Raw genomic sequence first — 20,469 nt, 5'->3', positions numbered from 1 at the left:
TTCACTCAATTTAGCATAAAATGTACCACGAAATAGTGGTGCATCACTATACTAACACATACATCTTATTCATATTTATAATATAATTCTCTAATTGGGCTATAAGTCCAATACTAATCCTATCATTATCCTTTCCTTCAAAACAACCTTGCTCTCATGATTGCATAAAAAAAATCCTAATTAAAATTGTAAATACAATTAATAAAAGAAACAATTAATCCTAAAATATATTTTCTATACTACTACTCAAAATAAAAATTATACCATTAGAATCTATTGTTTAAAAAAAATAAGACCTCTAATTTACCCATTTGTGAATTTGAATTAGACTTGGTAATGCAAGAAAAAGCCCAAACAAGGCTCACTCAAAATTAGGATCCTCTTTCTTTCTGCCACAATCCAAAAATAGAAAGCCAAAAATTTCATTTCTCCTCTCTTCCTCTCAACTATGTACGTGGCTGCTATGGAAAGAACCATCATCGGCGAGCCAAGCACCACCGTCTGGCTTTAGTGGCTCTTTCTCTACCTTTCCTCGGTTCCGTTCGCACTGCTTGCTGCCGAATCCACTGCTAGCCGCGACAACCTATCGTTGTCTCGTATTCCATCGCGATCCCAAGGGAAGACAACCGCCATGAGCATCGATGGTTTAGCCACTATCAGAAAAGCACGACGAAGTCAATCTCTGCGTAAATTACCGTCAAAACTCGGTGTTGCATCCACATGACTATTCGTCGCTCGCGGTGCTCCTCACATTGCGACAACGCCGCCGCAAAGCACACCCGCGGAACCACTCGAGCCGCCGTCCTCGATGTTGGGTTTTTTCTCTCCTTTGTGAGGTCCAAGTCCAACTTTTTGAGGGTGTCTATTTGTATCCATTGTGTCACAACCCTAATCATATTTTGGGGTCAATTTGAGAGTGAGAGTATAGCCAACAAAGAGAGAAAGAAGAGGAAAAAACAAAATTTTCGTTTTTATCCAAAGCAGTATATTTCAAATGATAGTTTCTCATTCGTTCATCGTTGGATCGGCTTGAAATTTGAACTGTGAGTTTCTCTTATCTTGTTCTTAATTCTGGTTGGTGGCGATGTTGATTGGAGATTTTCAGTGGGAGAAATTGGCTTCACAAAAGAGAAAATAGGTTTTCCATTTTTACACAGAGCAGCAATCTTTGAAGAACAATTTCTCATTTGTTTACCGTTGGGTCGGCTTGAAATTTGAACTGCATATTTCGCTTATCTTGTTCTTCATTTTGGTTGGTGGAGATATTGATTGGAGGTTTGCAGGAGGAGAAATGGACTTCGCAAGAGAGAAAATAGGTTTCCCGTTTTTACACAGAGCAGTAATATTTGAATAGCAGTTTCTGATTATTTCACCGTTGGATCAACGTGAAATTTGGACTGCAGATTTTTCTCATCTTATTTTTCACTATAAACGGTGAAGATTTTAATTAGAGGTCTGCAGAGAGAGAAATAGACTTCGAACAGCAACTCTATTTTTGGGTATTTTTTATCTTCTTGCTTCTCATTTGTAAGCTTTGGTACTTTGATGTTTTGGCTAGTTATATGCATATTGTTGTGCTTTGTTTGAGACTCTCTTGTACTTCATTTGATTATAGTGGAGCTATTTCATTGGTCTGGATGACTCGTGGTATTTACCTCTCACATTGAGAGGGTTTTTTACGTTAAAATCTCGGTATGTTCTTGTTATTGTCTTACTTGCTATATTTGCTTGTTCATAGGTTCTGCCATATTATATTGTGAGTGCTTTCATATTGTTCTTGTGTTGGATATTTGTATTGTTTCCGCTGCTAGGCTCTTTTATACTGGCATCAGAGCTTGTTGGTATTTTTCTGGGCTTGTGATTCTGTGAACAATGGAAGCTCATACTAATACTAGTAGGATGATCACTCTTAATGGTCCTAATTATGATTTGTGGAAGTTAAAAATGGAAGATTTGCTTTATATCAAAAATTTTCATCAACCAGTTTTTGGTATAGAGAAGCCTAATGATAAATCTGATGATGATTGGATTTTGCTGCATAGACAAGTTTGTGGATATATTAGACAGTGGGTTGATGATAATGTGTTGAACCATATTATTGGAGAGACACATGCTCGGACCCTTTGGATTAAGCTTGAACAGTTGTATGCTCGAAAAACTAGGAATAACAAGATGTTTTTTATCAAGCATTTATTGGCTTTGAAGTATACAGATGGGACATCAATGACAGATCACTTGAATAACTTCCAAGGAATAATGAATCAATTATCTTCCATGGGTATCAAGTTTGATGAAGAGGTTCAAGGATTGTTACTTCTTGGCTCCTTACTAGACTCGTGGGAAATTCTCAGAATGTTATTGTCCAATTCTGCTCTTAATGGTGTAATCTCTATAGATCTTGCCAAGAGCAGTGTTTTGAATGAAGAAATAAGAAGAAAGTCACAAGGTACATCGACTACACATTTAGATGTTCTTGTTTCTGAGTTTAGGGGGAGAAACAAAAGTCGAGGTCCTAAAAGTAGAGATAAAAGCAAAAGCAACTCTCGAGGAAAGTATAAAAATATTTAGTGTCATCATTGTGGTCAAAAGGGACATGTGAAGAAATTTTGTTGGCAGCTAAAGAAGGAGAAAGCCAAGGCAAGTAAAGACAAGAGTAGGGGTGTCCACGGATCGGATTAGATCGGATATGGCCGAAAATTCGATCCGATCCGCACAATTTCCATCGGATCGGATCGGATATGATATCCGCACTTTTTAGTGTCGGATCCGATCCGATCCGATCCGCACGGATTGGATCGGATATCGGATATATCCACATAATTAAACCTTCTCTTTTTAATCATATTTCTATGTAAAATAATTCGCTAAAAATATTTCTTTCATACTTTTAAACTTATTTATTCCTAAAATATTTTTAATCAAACTCTCTCTAAATAACAAAAATAAAATAATACAATATATGAATAATAATTACTAACTAAAACATACAAACAAGTAAATATAATACCAAACATATATATTTATTTATTTTTTAATTATTATAGTGCGGATCTGCGGATCCGCGGATCGGATACGCGGATGTAGAGCAGATATCTGCGATCCGATCTGCAAAGGGTGCGGATCGGATCCGATCCGATCCGATCAATTTTCGGATTGGATGCGGATATTTACCACGGATCTGCGGATACGATCCGATCCATGGACACCCCTAGACAAGAGTAAAAATAAAGATGATGGTAGCAATGAAGACAAGGTTAATGTAACTCATGATGATTTTCTTCTTGTTGAGGAGATGAATCTATTAACCTTGTCGATAACAACACTAGTTGGGTGATTGATAGTGGTGCTTCTATTCATGTTACATCTAAGAGGAATCTGTTTACATCTTATATTCCTAGTGATTTTGGTGATGTGAAAATGGCTCATCAAGGTGTTGCAAAATGTGCTGGTGTTGGAAAAGTTTGCTTAGAAACCTCCAATGGTACCAAGTTGACTTTGAAGCGTGTGAAGCATATTCTAGATATTCAGTTGAACTTACTTTCAATTGGTAAGTTGTGTGATGAAGACTTGAATAGCTCATTTTTTTGTGATAGTTGGAAGCTCACTAAGGGTTCCATGGTTGCTAGAGGTACACGACATTCTGTCCTTTATTTAACTCAATCAAAAATTGTGAAAGATGTTGTTAATGCTGCTGAGTTTGTTGATGAAACTTATTTATGGCATAAGAGATTATGTCATATGAGTGAGAAAGGTATGAATATGTTATCCAAGAGGAATATTTTATCTAGTTGTAAGGTTGCTTTGCAATAGTGCAACCATTGCTTTGCTGGAAAACAAAACAGGATTTCTTTCAAGAGTCATCCACCTTCAAGAAAGCCAGAAATACTTGACTTGGTGAATTCTGATGTATGTGGGCCGATGAAGACAAGAACACTTGGAGGATCTATCTATTTTGTAACCTTTATTGATGATCATTCTAGAAAATTATGGGTTTACACTTTGAAGACCAAAGATCAAGTTTTGAATGTGTTCAAATAATTTCAAGCTTCTTTGAAAGAAAAACTGGGAAGAAGTTAAAATGCATTCGTACTGACAATGGTGGTGAGTACTCAGGTCCAATTGATGCTTATTGTAAATAGCATGGTATAAGACATCAGAAGACTCTTCCAAAGACTCCTCAGTTAAATGGCTTGGCTGAAAGGATGAACAAAACATTGGTTGAAAGAGTTAGGTGCTTATTGTCACAGTCTGGATTGGCAAAATCCTTTTGGGGTGAAGCTTTGAGCACTGTTGTTCATGTCTTGAATTGGACACCATGTGTTTTCTTGAAATTTGAAGTGCCAGAGAAGGTATGGTCAGGTAAAGATGTTTCTTATGATCATTTAAGAGTCTTTGGATGTAAAGGTTTTGTTCATATTCCTAAAGATAAGAGATCTAAACTTGATGTAAAGACTAGGCAGTGTATTTTTATTGGCTATGACATGGATGAGTTTGGTTACAGGTTTTATGATCCTGTTAGCAAGAAGGTAATTTGGATTAGAGATGTTGTCTTTGTTGAAGACCAAACGATGAAGGATATTGATAATGCGGAGAAACCAATGGTTCAGCCTAGTGATGATTTTTCTGACTTGGATATTACTCCTTCTATGCCGATGGTGGAAGATGGTAGAGTTGAATCTCAAAATAATGAGCATGATACAAGTGCAGGTGAAGATGAAATAGTTGATCCGATACTTGATGAAGTTGGTGATGATGATCAAGATGAACAACCAACGTTGGAAATTCCTGCAAATGCACTCAGAAGGTCTACAAGAGAGAGGAAGCCTTCGTCAAGGTATTCTCCACATGAGTTTATTTTGTTGACTGATGGGGGAGAACCTGAATGCTTTGGAGAGGCTGTTGAAGATGAAAGCAAAGCTCAATGGCTTGAAGCTATGCAAGAAGAAATGAAGTCCTTGCTTGAGAATGATACCTATGAGTTGGTGAAGCTACCGAAGGGTATGCGAGTTTTGAAGAACAAATGGGTATTCAGAATCAAGAATGAAGAACACAATTCTAAGCCTCGGTATAAGGCTAGATTGGTTGCTAGAGGTTTTAGCCAGAGAAAAGGTGTTGATTATGAGGAGATCTTTTCTCCTGTTGTGAGGATGTCATCCATTCGTGCTGTGCTTGGATTAACAGCATCTCTTAATTTGGGGATTGAGCAAATGGATGTGAAGACAGCTTTTCTTCATGGTGATTTAGATAAGGAGATATACATGGAGCAACTTGAGGGATTTGTTGTTAAAGGAAAGGAAGATTTTATGTGCAAGCTTAAGAAGAGTCTTTATCGGTTGAAGCAAGCTCCAAGACAGTGGTACAAGAAGTTTGAATCTGTTATGGGGGAGCATGGTTACCGTAAGACAATTTCAGATCATTGTGTCTTTGTGCAAAAATTTTCTGATAGTAATTTTATCATTCTTTTACTTTATGTGGATGATATTTTGATTGTGTGCAAAAATGCTTTGAGAATTAATGAATTGAAAAAATAGTTGAGCAAGTTTTTTGATATGAAGGACTTGGGTCCTGCCAAACAGATTTTGGGCATGACTATTACTCGTTATAGAGATTCCAAGAAACTTTATTTTTCATAGGAGAAGTATATAAAGAAGGTGCTTCAAATGTTTGGCATGAATGATGTCAAATGTGTTGCTAGTTCTTTTGCTCCTCATTTTAAGTTGAGCACCAAGCAGTGTCCAACCACTAATGAGGAGAAACAAGAAATGGATGAAATTCCTTATGCCTCAGCTGTTGGAAGCTTGATGTATGCTATGGTACGTACTAGACCAGACATTGCTCATGCGATTGGTACTGTGAGTCGTTTTCTCTCTAATCCAAGTAAAGAATATTGGAATGCTGTTAAATGAATTATGAGATATCTCAAAGGTACAACTAACTTGAGTTTGAGTTTTGGTGGTGAGAAACCTTTGCTAGTTGGCTTTACTGATGCAGACATGGCAGGAGATATTGATTCTCAAAAGTCTACTTCAGGTTATTTGGTTAAGTTTGCAAGGGGAGCTATTTCATGGCAGTCAAGGCTACAGAAGTGTGTTGCACTTTCTACCACAGAGACAGAGTTTATTGCAGCAACTGAAGCTTGTAAAGAGTTGTTGTGGATGAAAAAGTTTCTTGCAGCATTTGATTTCAAGCAAGACCGTTATGTGTTGTTGTGTGATAGCTAAAGTGCTATTCATCTTGCCAAGAATTCTACTTTTCATGTAAGATCTAAACATATTGATGTTAAATATCACTAGATACGGGATGTGTTAGATTTCAAGTTATTGTAATTTGAGAAAGTTCACATTGATGACAATAGTATTGATTTGATGTATTTATAGTATTTAATTTATTTTATTAATAATGTATATTTTATATTATTATTCAATCGTATTTATTATTTTAAATGATCATTTATATGAGTAATATGTAAAAAATAATTAATTATTTTTGTTAATATAATATTATATAATTTGATACATCTATAAAATTAAGTTATATGATAATGCATTAAAACTAAAATTACTATATTATTATCTTATTGATTGAAATCGAGTCAGACGTATTTTTATGTATAAGATCATTCTTAGGATAATTATTATGTTATTGGATTAACATGGTATATATATATATATATATATATATATATATATGATTTTATTTGATGGATTAATATGATTGTTATTGTTGTTGTTACAATAGTTTACAATTATTATTATTCATTGTCCATCATGGTTTTATTATTTTTAAATTTTAATTACTCAAATCTGCATCTTTTATAAGTAAATATGAATTTAAAACTACAGTTCTTTGATCATGAAAAACTATATTTGTTGTTAAACTATAGTTTATTAATAAAAGATAATTGTGTTATAGTTTATGCATATAGCATGACTGGTAGCAAATATTTGAACTTTTCTTCTTTAAACTTCAGAACAAGCCATATATGAAGGTACTAAAAAAGTATAATTTTATTATTATTTTATCATGTAAATTGTAACTAAATTATGAACATGTTCAAGCTTGAAGTTGTCATTTAAAAAAAATGAAATAGGTAGATTTTTCGCCTGTCATTGCAGAATAAATACATAGTGCTGTCTATGGTGTCCACAAATTTTGTTAGCTATGTTGGCCATCCATGAATAAATAAATTACAAGATGTTGGTACGTAAAGAAAAAGACTATTGTTTGACTTACTTATTACTTTTAAAGTAATTTATTTGTTATTGTAATCTTGTTAGTTTTAACAAAAGTAAATTATTCGATAATATTAAGAAGACAAAAAACATAACTAAAATTTATCTTATTTAGCCAAAACTTACCTTTTTTTTTTTCTACAAATTATTTGACAAGGATAAGAAATGGGGATGATATGCGGGCATGTGATGATTATGATGATGATGATACCTTTCCACACCAATACCAAAAAGCAATTAAGAATGAAATCTAGATATTAGAATAGACATTCTGTTGATAGATTTTCCTCACAACTGTAAATAGAATTTCGGCATATTCTTCATCTGCAGTGATAATTTGATATATAATTGCAGCTATAACCTATAAATGATATAAAATATATTTAGTTTTGTATATTTTTTATTAAAAAGTCCAATCTACTAAAACTTGAAATCAAAACAACTCCTGCAATAAGAGAAAAAATTCTCTTAATGTACTATAACATAGTTCACACTTCACACACATCCTTCAACGGCTCAAAAACAACCAATTAATAATGAATTTTAATTTATACTGCCTCACATTACATTACATATAATTTTTCTTTCAAGAAAAAAAAAAACGAAACTGCATATCAAGCTGATTATAGAATAAAAATTTCCATAAATTCACCAGTGCCTAAATAAAACAACTGAGATAAAGGAATTAGAAGAAAGCGATTACCTTTGCAAAATTGAAATAGTAAGAGGGAAGAATCGAAGCTTTGAGAAGGTTCCACGATCCGTGCTTGGAAATCTAATCGAAAGACCTTTACGATAGTATTAGAGAGAGGTTCGTATGATAGGACAGAGTGTGTGTGGAGCACTCGATTTCTTTCTCTTGGAAGGGTTGTAGGATCAGATCAGAAAATGAAAAAATCAAAAATAGAGAACAAAAAAAATCTGAAAACATATCTGATTTGAGAGAAAGAGCGTTTTTATTTACTTCTTTGAAACAGATCTGATTTGCTTCTTCTTTCGTGAGCTGGTCTCAATGCAAACGATGAAAAGCGATAATGAGAGAGAGAGAGAGAGAGAGAGAGAGAGAGAGAGAGAGAGAGAGAGAGAGAGAGAGAGAGAGAGAGAGAGAGTAGTGGATGAATGTGTGAACCTGGCCGGAGCGAGTGGAGGAGGCGGGAGGTGAGACGGCGGTTTCCGTGGAAGGAACGATGAGGAGACCTCAGGAGATGGCGCCGCGACCGGAGAAGGTGACGCCGACGGGACCTCAGCAGACGGCGGCGAAAAAAATGACAACACACACAGAAGATTGGAGGAGACGAGAATGGTGTGGGTGACTTAGGGTTAGGTTGGGTAATTTAGATAATATCTTTTTTTTTAACTTAGCGACCGCTTTTGTGGCGGATTAATTTATAAAATCGATCGCTAATTTAAAAATTAGCAACCGATTTAGTGACCATAATTTTAACGACTGAATTAGTAACCAACCTCGATCATTATTCTACTTACCTATAAATTGGTTGCAAAATTGGTCGCTAAAATAAAAATAGCGACCGATTTTGTGACCAAGAGTTCCAAGGACATTCCTTCTTTTGTTTTGGTTGCTAATTCGGTCGCTAAATTAAAAATAGCGACCGATTTTAGCGACCGCTTATATTTTAGTTGTATAAAACTAGTCGGTCACTAATTCGGTGGCTATTAGTGACTGATTATGTCAGTCACTAAATTAACAATTAGCAACTGATTTAGCGACTGAATTAGCGATCAAACAGTTGTCCACCCTATTTCACTATCAGTTGCAAAATCGGTCACTAAAATAAAAAATAGCAACCGCTTTTGTGACCAACAGTTCCAAAGATATTATTTCTGTTTTGGTTGCTAAATCGGTCGCTAAATCAAAAAATAGCGACGATTTTAGTGACCAATTTTATTTTGATTGTATTTAAAACTTATTGGTCGCTAATTCAGTTGCTATTAGCGACCGAATTTGTTGGTCGCTAAAATCGGTCGCTGAATGTAATTTAGCGATCAATATTGATTTGGTCCTGAAAATTCTGTATCAGTCACTAAATCAATCGCTATTAGCAACCAATTTTTTTGGTGATTATTCCAATATTTTCTTGTAGTACCTTTTTGTTCAATTAGTATGCACTGAGTACACATTTCCATCAATCTTGACTCTTCGAATTTCTTAACTTATATCTCTACGATAGAAAGATTTAGAACACTGAAATTTCCCAAAAGTACAAAGGAACACCTAAACCACTTCCTATACATTTATTTATTTAATTTTTTTCCAAAGCTAGAAATGATTTTATTCAATAAATCAACTTGGGTCCATGATAAACCTTCAACAAGAATAAAATAGGATTTTTCAGTACGAGAAATAATAGAACAATAAATCAATAACCTATTGAGAGTAAGAAAATAAAACATTATTTTGAATGAATAAGAAAAAGGCGAGTTTCAGCTTTATGAGATAGAATTTGGATTCTTTAAATTTTGAATTTTTATTTTAGAGGGTAAAATGTGATATTTCACTTTTAAATAATTTTTCTCTCATATTTTTTTTTGTTCCACCTATAAAATAAATAATAAAAAATTATACTTTATCTTCTAAAGTAAAATTCAAAATTTTAAAAATTTAAATCCGGTAGAGCTAGAAAAAAGGAAACAATGAACTTCTTTATCATCTTCCGTGCATCATCTTTGAATGAAATTCTGCCTCTCCTTTTATCGTACCATTCAAAATCCTTTAGTGATCAGAGATTTCACTTTTAAAGATGAATTTGTTGCATGCTTTCCATATCTCTCACATCAGGTAAGCTACTATATGCACTTTTCTTCTTCCATTCCTTTTGATTTTCATATTATTTTGTTTAAGTTTGACCAACTAATTAATACAAAAAAGTATTCGTAGTAATGTGTAGGATTTTTATGTTTACATTTTTCTAATGTCATTTTCAAATCCATCAATATGTTCAAATTGTTACTTCTAATAATCGTTTATTAGAAATGAATAAAAGTTATTATATTCCACTAATATATATATATATATTATTGTATTTTTAAATTTATTGGTCAAATAATTAAATATATTTTATATATTATTTTTTATGTTTAAATTTATAATTTATAGAATTAACATTTTTATTTTAATTTAAAAACTTAAAATTCTAATTGCATCCACAGATTATGAAACTTGGATTCACTAAAACATAAATCGAATAACTATATATATAATTAAACTTCTAATACTTAAATATATATTCAATTGTATTTCTAACAATAATTTCTTTGTTTAATGATCATTTGATGAGATTTTTTTAAATAAAAAAATATTTTAATTATGAATATACGCTAATTTAAAAATATTTATCGATTTTTATCAAGTGTCTTATCTCGTTTATAGTGCAAAGAAGATATAGCCAAATTTATTTCATTTACACTGTAAACGAGATAAGTCCAGAGAGCGACTATAAATGAAAGTCATTCACAGCGCCCCTAACCCCACATTTTCTTTCTTTCTCTCTTTCTTGCATCGTTTTCTTGATATTTATTAGTTCTCCGGACGTTATAGCATGTAGGGACACACGTACGGACACACGGGATCCTGACATCAACTGTCTCAATGCTAGTTGGCACATTGCGAGAGCTATCGACTTTGATGTTAGTGTTATCTTTATTGTTTAAATTAATAAGTGTATGCGATTTTATTTCGAGAATTTTTATAGAGTTAGTGTTTACATGAGTAGACTCGATGATATTGAGGTAACACAGTTTAGGTTTAGTTGAAAAGTTGGTAACATGAATTAGGTGTATAATTTACTTATAGTGAAAGTTAGATAAGTAATTACTTTGATTTGAGTAGTTAATTAAATATTTTTGTTACTTAATATTTTTTTTTTTAATTCGGAGAGGACTTTTAAGTATTGGTTTTGTATCCTATTTATTATGTTGTGATGTTTATTTGAATTGTATTTTAGATTTGTTAGAATAGATATAGACAGGTTAGAGAACTTAGTTTGGAATGGAATTTTTATAAAAGTTTTTCTTTTAAACAGAGGCCTTGCCTGCTACTATCTGGACGGGTTATTCACACATTTGTACCCTCAGATGTCATTGTCCCTTATCTAAGGGAGGCTGGGTTCGGCAACACGGTGTAGCTCAGGAACCTTGTGTTTGACAACTCTCTGATCACTGTATTTGTGGGGCGCTGGCATCCGGAGACCCATACTTTCCACCTACCATGGGGTGAGTGCACAATCACCCTGCAGAACGTTGCGTACCACATTGGGTTACGCATACATGGGAAGCCAGTGGGTGGGTGCCTGAGTGACTTCCAGATTTTGTACCAGCGACCGACATGGAAGTACGTGGAGGAGCTCTTGGGTGCAAGACCCCCACACAGTCCACACTAGGGTACCCAGAGGAAGGAGTCGTTTAGCATCAAGATGACATGGCTTTAGGACAGAGTCCGCTACATGCCTCCGAGTCCAGCCACCCTTCAACAGTACACTAGGTGTTACATCATGCTGCTGATCGGTAGTTACCTGATGATCGATAAGTCCAATAATCAAGTGCATATCAGATGGTTGACACTGTTGGCTGACTTTGGGAGGTGCAGCAATTTGTCGTGGGACTACTGTGCTTGCATGGATGTACCACTCCTTATGCCATACAGTACAATGTGACACCACGGACATAGCCAGATGTACACCATTGCTAGTCTCGTGGATATACCACAGGATTCCACAGCGGTGTCTACCGGAGAGGGAGATTTTGACCTTTTCCTTAGCAATGAGGTAATTGTTATCTTTTAATGTTCTTGTCAATTTCTATTTATTCAATTCAAGTTTTACCTGCACGAATTGACATAATTTGATTACTGCGAATGTTAACAGGTTGATTAGGATGATCCAGCAAGAATGGTCACTGAAGGAGTGGACTGTATGAGTGGCAGGATGATTTTGCATATGAGGTTGCTGTCCAGCTGTCGATGATCCTGTGACATAGTGGGAGCTAGACATGTGTGTGGTTCGCAGAAGACAACGAATTAAAATATAATAACACTCACCAATATATGAGATTCTGTCGGAGGGCGACACTGAGACTTCATGGACAACCATCCGTAAATTGCCGACAACGTATGTGGTACTTTAACCGAATCCGACTTGACTACTCGATAATCGGTACATCTCCGAATGATGTAATTCTTCACGCCTTGCGGCACTGACTCTCTGCTCCTGAATATGGGACCAACCCAAAACTATACACTACCGTCGGTGTTGTAATCGTCGGTCCCCATATTCGAAAATGAAGTTTCCTCATGCATCGAATCCAAATTCAATGTATGGTAGTAGCTAGGTACAGATGATAACTCTGGAATTGGACGCGGAGCAGGCAAAAAGTATCGAACTAATACACCAACAGGAGTCTCAGGTATGAACTCATCATCGTCGTCATCATCAGAGGAACCACTTTCGTGGCTATCGGCAATGTACTCTTCATCGGATTCCTCATTCTTTCCGTCCATGTCCCGCACTGGACTAGCACAGTTGATGTGGCGGAAATTGGCGAGTTAAGAAATCGTTATAAGAGATACGTTGCAAGTACAGTTCTTAACCAACCGAAAATCTACTTATCAATTTAGAAGGGTTGTCACAAAATTACAATTTAAAATACTGGGAGTATGAATCCCAGGTCATCTCCCAACGAGTTGCAGAAAGATGTGCTACTTTATTAATAAGATGTTTTCAAAAATGGTTTGAGTTGATAAACAGAAAATTAAATTAGAGAATTTATGTAATTTTAAATAAAAACTTGACTGGGAGTAGATTAGTTGGAAGCCCTATTCTTGTTGGAGTACTCTCAAGATTAATTGATAATTGAAGGTTGTTCTACTTAGTTACCCTTTACTAGGTAGAGGAAAGTCAAGCAAGTTGGAAAGCTATTTCTAGTCACAAGTCCTAATCCTCTCCCTTGGGAAGGACTAGTGTCAATGACTCGAGGGCGATCCAACAATAAACCCAATTACAATTTTTCTCTTGAGTAATCCAACTCAAGGTTTCCTTTCAATCATCCCTCAATCAAGTTATGGAACTACTCACTCATTATGAATGTAAATTTCACAAAATAAGGAAGAGAAATACTGAAAGACATAATAAATAATAATCAAAAGGATCAATTAAAAATAAAAATAGTTCTTGTATAAATAAATTCTAGAAATAATCCAAGAGTAACTCTGAGTAAATAAAGGACATGAAAGAGTAAGTGACAAGTAAGGAAACAAACTAGAATGACGAAGTCTTGACGGAGGTAATAACTCTTCTCAATATCCCAATCCAAAAAGCAATAAAATCCAATTCTAAGAACTATGAATGTGTAGAGAGAAAACCTAGGGGAGAGGTAAAATCAGATCTAAAACTAAAAATTATGCGGAATGAATGTTGTCTTCTGTCTCTGCATGTTTCCTGGCTCTAATATGCTTTTTTGGGCCAAAAACTGGGTCAAAACAGGGCCCAAAATCGCCCCCAGCAAATTCTGCAGATTCTGCAAATCGCGCATGTCACGCGATCGCGTCATCCAAGCGTTCGCATCATCCAGCATTTTGCCTTGCCATGCGTGCGCGTCGTCCACGCCTTCGCATCACTTGTGCAGTTTCCAATCCGCGTGGTCGCGTGAGCCATGCGTCCGCGTCACTGCAATTTCCTCTATATCACGCGGTCGCGTGAGCCATGCACCCGCGTCACTTCTCGCTGGTCATTTCCTTAATTTCTTGTGTTCCTTCCATTTTTACAAGCTTCCTTTCTAATCTCCAAGTCATTCATGCCCTATAAAGTATGAAACACTTAACACACAGATCACGGCATCGAATGGAATAAAGGAGAATTAAAATACAAAATTAAAAGTTTCTAGGAAGCAAGTTTTCAACCATAAAGCATTTTTAGGAAGGAATTATAAATGCATGCTTATTTAATGAATAAGTGGGTAAAGATTTGATAAAACCACACAATTAAACACAAGATAAACCATAAAATAATGGTTTATCAACCTCTCCACACTTAGATATTAGCATGTCCTCATGCTTAGTTGAAGGAGATAAAATAAATGAGTAGGAACATGTAAAACTCATGCAATGCAATGCAACCTATATATGTGAATGCAACTATATGATTTTTGTCCACTTGGTCAAAAGTAAATAAGCTCTTCAAGACAATCACAAATCAAATTCCACTAATTCAATTCTTATACAGTAAGAACAGATAAAAATGCAAGAAGGTAGCTCATGAAAGTAGGGAACATAGAATTTAAGCATTGAACCCTTCACCGATGATGTATGTATGCTCTAATATCTCTAGTGTATAGGGTAATCACTCTATCCTTCTCTAACCATGCTTTCTAATTTTTGTTCTTCACCTAACTAATCAACAACATTTAATATACCAATGCAAACATCATGAGGTCTTTTCAAAGTTGTAATGGGGCCAAGGTAAGGGTAAGGATACATATATGGTTAAGTAAGCTTTATAAATTGAATCTTTAATTAACTTAAGCTTTAACCCACACATATGTACATTCTATATAACTTAAATTTTATACCTAGCTACCCAAAATTTCCTTTTCACATCCCTTACTCATGTATCAACTTTTATTTTAATTTTATCATACATGCATTGATCTTTGAATTCTTAACTTAATATTGGGGTAATTTTGTCCCCTTATTTAATTATAGAATATTTTTGGATTATTTTTTTTTGAACATAAAAATAAACATAGCTTATCAATGCACATAGATTTTTAATTCTTATAGTTTCACATTAGTAGGTACCCAAATTTCCATTATATCATCATGACACATTCCCTTATTATCTTTTGTTCCCATAATTTTCCCATACTTAATTAACACACAATTCTATCTTAAGCTAACCAAAGATTCAATTGGGATATAAAATTATTTTTCCGCTTAACGCTAGTAATGTGATAAAATAAAGAACAAATGGGATTTAAAGGCTCAAAGTGGCTAACAAAGGTAATTGAAAGGGTAGACTTATTTGGGATAAGTGAGCTAAACAAATAATGGCCTCAATCATATGCAAGCATATAAATATATTAAGCATTGGACATATAGGATGAAACAAAATATAAATTTCAATCATAGAAAAGTAAACATACAAGAATGAAATAATTATGGTTAAATAATGTAACCATGTATAAAGGCTCAAAGTCTCACAGGTTGTGTGTTCTTTAACTCAAAAACCATGTTCCAAATACAACTTCAAGCAAATTTAACATAAAAGTTTTGATTAAAATTAGTGAAATTTTGTTCTAAAAATAGGGTCTTAGAAGAAACTTATTGTCTTTTTAATCAAGTAGAACATGCATGCAACTAATCTATTACTATGCAATTTATCCTATTCTACAAAAGAAAAACTAACTAAATAACCTATTTTATTGGTGTTAGGGAAGAGAAATTACCTCCGAAAGTCAGGTACTGACCGACCTCCCCACACTTAAGGCTTTGCACCGTCCTCGGTACCATCTTTCAGGAACAAAGGTGGGCTGGTAGCAGTATCTCCACAGTCGGGACCGTCATGGCTCCCAGTGCTGGTAAAGAAAGTAGAGTCTGGGGTGTCTGAGTCTCTGTATTTTTCCTTAAGTAGCTCCTTGAGGTATGTGAATCGGTGCTTGTTACGACGCTCTCTTAGCTTTGCTTTGTGTTCCTGCCGATCCAACCTTTCGAGTATTTGATGGAGCAGTTGGTTTGTTGTAGGTGCTTGTGGTGTTGAAGGAGGAATATCTTCAGCCGGTTCAGTAGGCTGGCTTGTAGTGGCTGCTGGAGGTCTGATGTATTTCCCATTAGGGACATACTGATCTTCCCGTGGAAGCATGGCTTTGGTGTCCCCAGCTCTGTAGGAGACTCCAGCTGCTGAGATGAGATCTGAAACCAAGGCGAAAAAAGGTAAGTTGCCCGCAATTTGGACGTGTCCCATAGCACTCCGGATGTGTCTTGGTAGGTTCAGAGGCTGGTCTGTAAGGATGCACCATAGTAGAACGGCCATGTCTACAGTGAAGGAGGACTCGTGGATACTCGAAAAAACGTAATGGGACATAATTTGTGCCCATATGCGAGCCTCCAAGGTGAGTGCAAAATCTGATGTTCCCTTAGGACGGGAACGATGGTATCCGTAGATCCATCTGCTGCCAGGTAGTGCGATAACTCTGAGAACAGCGTCCCAGTCAAATTGATACATCTGGCGCTTGAGTGCGGCTTCTTGAAATGCGTCCAGTCCTTCTGGAGTAGGGGGAAGATCTAAAGCACGCTGAATGGCCTCTTCTGTAATGGGGACTTGCTTCTGAAGAACATAGACAAATTGCAGGGTCGGCAGGTGGAAGTTGGAGTAGAACTCGACAACCCAGGAAAGATTGACCTGCCGTGGCTGTCTCTGTAGGAAGGTCCATTGTCTTTGTGCAATTTGTGGTTCAACAAATTCAGCAATATGGTTTGGGAGGATAAGAAGGTATTCGTTGTTGTAACTCCTTTTGCCAGGATGGGGAACATATGCTCACAGTAGCGATTGGTAAATCGCGCAGTGTCCTTTGCTGGGAAGGCTTTTTCTTTATCATCAACCTTTATAATCCTCTTAATTCTTTTTGTTGAGGGTTTAACTGCAGTTGAAAATGGTTCTGCCACTAATGCTCATTTTGTTCCTCTTCTTGCTGTTGATTTAGGAGCAACTTTCTCCTTGCCTTTCTTGGTGGCCATCCTAAAAGAAAGAAAGGGAAAGTATGTTAAAATGTCAAGGGGTAGAGCAAGGAAGATGATGGTATGGGTGGTAATCAATGCACATTAAAGATGAATGAAGTTAACACATGGTCATGACTGCATGTGAAAAATTATCATGAGGAATATAGTAAGTGCATATGATGACAATTAAATGCAAGGTGTTTATTGGCATGCAGGCAAAGACATGAGTAGCATAGATCAAGCATTTAATGTTCAAGTTAGATTACCAAGCCTTTCAAACTGATAATTTGTTTGTAATGACAAGTATATTAAATTAATATGATATAAAAAAGGGTTTTGTGAAAAGCAAGCATTGAGAGTAGGAAAATAAAATAATTCAAAAATAGTGCACAATGCCATACGGGCATTTTCACAAACATATAGCATGCATGGTAAGTAAGCTATTGAAAGTATTAAAGTAAACATGCAAGCAACCCTTTTAAAAAGTAAAATATAATTGTCAAACAATTCCTGAATAATCCACAAGCAAACCATTAGGAATAATAATGACCCTAAGAAACATCCAACACCAATTAAAAGAAAAAGAAAGAAAAGGAAAACATGGATAATGCAAGTAAAGAGAAAAAAAAAAAGGAGAAGAAAACATAAATTGAGAAGAAGAATAGAAAAGTAAAGAGAGAAGAAGAAAAGAAAAACCTTGTTAATGGTGATGAGAGAGAGAAAGTAGAAAGTGAGAAAGAAGGGAGGAGGAAGAAAAGGGAAGAAAATAATGAGGAGGGAAAAGAAAAAGTAGGATTTGGGGAAGAGAAAGATAAGATATTTGGCAAATTAGGATAAGCTGTGCAGCGCAAGCGACGCGGACGCATGGAGGACGCGTTCGCGCGACTTGCGCTTAAATTAATCGACGCGGTCGCGTCGGTCACGCGGACGCGTGACGTGTTTTGTGGTACTGGCGCGAGGGCAGCCTCGCGCTCGCACAACTCTCTGTTCAAAACTTAGTATTGCCAAAATCCAGGGTGACGCGGTCGCGTGGTTGACGCGATCGCGTGAGTGGCCATTATAGGGATATGACGCGGACGCGTGAGCCATGCGTTCGTGTGGTAAGGCTTGTGCGTTCAGCACCAGACTAGCACCACTCTAGCACAACTTTCGGTCGTGCACCCTATCTTACGTCGATTTCCAGGTCACGCGTCTGCGTGGGTGACGCGGACGCATGGGAGGAAGGTTTCCCATGTGACTCGGGTGCGTCAGCGACGCAGTCGCGTGGGGTGATTTGTGCCAAAGGCACACCTCCAGCAACGCTCCCACGTGACTCTCTGTTCGATTTATTATTCTCTCTGAGCCACCTGCGACGCTGTCGCGTCGCGGCTCTCCCTCTTCTCTCTTTTTTTTTCTTAAATAAAAATATGTAAAGGAAGATGCAAACTAAATGTGCTAATAATGAGAAGAGTTATTGAAAAAGAAAACTAAGAATAAAGAAAGGAACGATCATACCATGGTGGGTTGTCTCCCACCTACCACTTTGCTTTAATGTCCTTAAGTTGGACGCTCCATTAGCTAAGTCTTCTGTTGTGAGTGGATCCTCCAAGAGGAAGATATCTAACTCCTTGTTTTTCGTCACCTTCTCACCATGATATAGCTTCAAACGATGTCCATTAACTTTTATGAGTTCAGAGCATGAAGGGTGACTTAGGTGAAAAACTCCGTACGGCTCAGCCTTCTCTACTCTATATAGACCTTCCCATCTTGATCTCAACTTGCCTGGCATGAGCCTCAGTCTAGATTTGTAAAGGAGGACTAAGTCCCCAGGTTGGAACTCTTTCCTCTTGATGTGCTGATCATGTACAGCCTTCATCTTTTCCTTGTACAACCTTGAGTTCTCATAAGCTTCCAGGCGAAGGCTTTCCAATTCTTGCAGTTGTAACTTCCTTTCAGCTCCAGCCTTCTCAAATTCCATGTTGCACTCTCTTACTGCCCAAAAGGCTTTGTGCTCTACTTTAACTGGGAGATGACAGGCTTTTCCATAAACTAAGTGGAAGGGACTCATCCCAATGGGTGTCTTGTATGCTGTTCTGTATGCCTAAAGTGCATCTTGTAGCCTGGTGCTCTAGTCTCTTCTATGAGGTTTGACTATCTTCTGCAATATGCGCTTTATCTCTCTGTAAGACACCTCGGCTTGCCCATTAGTCTAAGGATGGTAGGCTGTTGCTACTTTATGAATTATCCCATGCTTCTTCAGTAATCCTGTTAGTCTCCTGTTACAAAAATGGGTGCCTTGATCGCTCACGATTGCAAGTGGTGATCCAAAGCAACAAATGATATGGTTTCTAACAAAGGAAACAATAGTTTTAGCATCATCAGTGCGGGTAGGAATTGCTTCCACCCATTTGGAAACGTAATCTACAACTAACAATATATAAAAATAACCATTAGAATTTGGAAATGGACCCATGAAGTCAATGCCCCAAACATAAAAAATTTCACAGAAAAACATAATCTGTTGAGGCATCTCATCCCTCCTGGATATATTACCAAATTTTTGGCATGGGAAACAGGATTTACAAAATTCAGCAGCGTCTCTAAAAAGAGTAGGCCACCATAATTCACAGTCTAAGATTTTTCTAGCTGTTATTTTGGGGCCAAAATGTCCTCCACTCTCAGATGAGTGACAGGCCTCTAAAATGGACTGGAATTCTGATTGAGGTACACACCTTCTAATTACCTGGTCAGCGCCACATCTCCATAAATATGGGTCATCCCATATATAATATTTAGATTCGCTTTTCAGCTTGTCTCTTTGATGCTTAGTAAAGTTTGGAGGAAAAGTGCGGCTAACTAGATAATTAGCTACAGGCGCATACCAAGGGACTACTTCAGATACTGCTTGCAGGTTATCAAATGGGAAATTATCATTTATAGGAGTGGAGGTATCCTTAATGTGCTCAAGGCGACTCAAGTGGTCTGCCACTAGATTTTGGTTACCACTCTTATCTTTAATTTCTAAATCAAATTCTTGTAGTAGTAGTATCCAACGTATAAGCCTTGGTTTGGACTCCTTTTTAGCTAATAAATACTTTAGAGCTGCGTGGTCTGAGTACACTACTACTTTAGTACCAAGTAAATAGGCTCAGAATTTATCCAGAGCGAAAACAATAGCAAGAAGCTCTTTCTCAGTAGTAGTGTAATTAGACTGAGCGGCGTCTAAAGTTTTAGACGCATAAGCAATGACAAAAGGATCCTTACCTTCATGCTGAGCCAGCGCTGCTCCTACTGCATGGTTGGAAGCATCGCACATGATTTCAAATGGCTAGCTCCAGTCTGGTCCTCTCACAATTGGAGCTTGAGTCAGGGCAGTCTTCAGCTTATCAAACGCTTGTTTGCAATCCTCACTGAACTCGAACTCAATATCTTTCTGCAGTAATATGGATAATGGAAGTGCTACCTTACTGAAGTTCTTAATGAATCTTTGGTAAAAACCTGCATGGCCAAGGAACGAACGGACTTCCCTCACAG

Source organism: Arachis ipaensis, chromosome B7 (assembly GCF_059453495.1).
Source record: "Arachis ipaensis isolate K30076 ecotype BB chromosome B7, ASM5945349v1, whole genome shotgun sequence".
Lineage (NCBI taxonomy): Eukaryota > Viridiplantae > Streptophyta > Magnoliopsida > Fabales > Fabaceae > Arachis > Arachis ipaensis.
The sequence above is the reverse complement of the archived record's forward strand: the minus strand, read 5'-3'. Positions refer to the sequence as shown.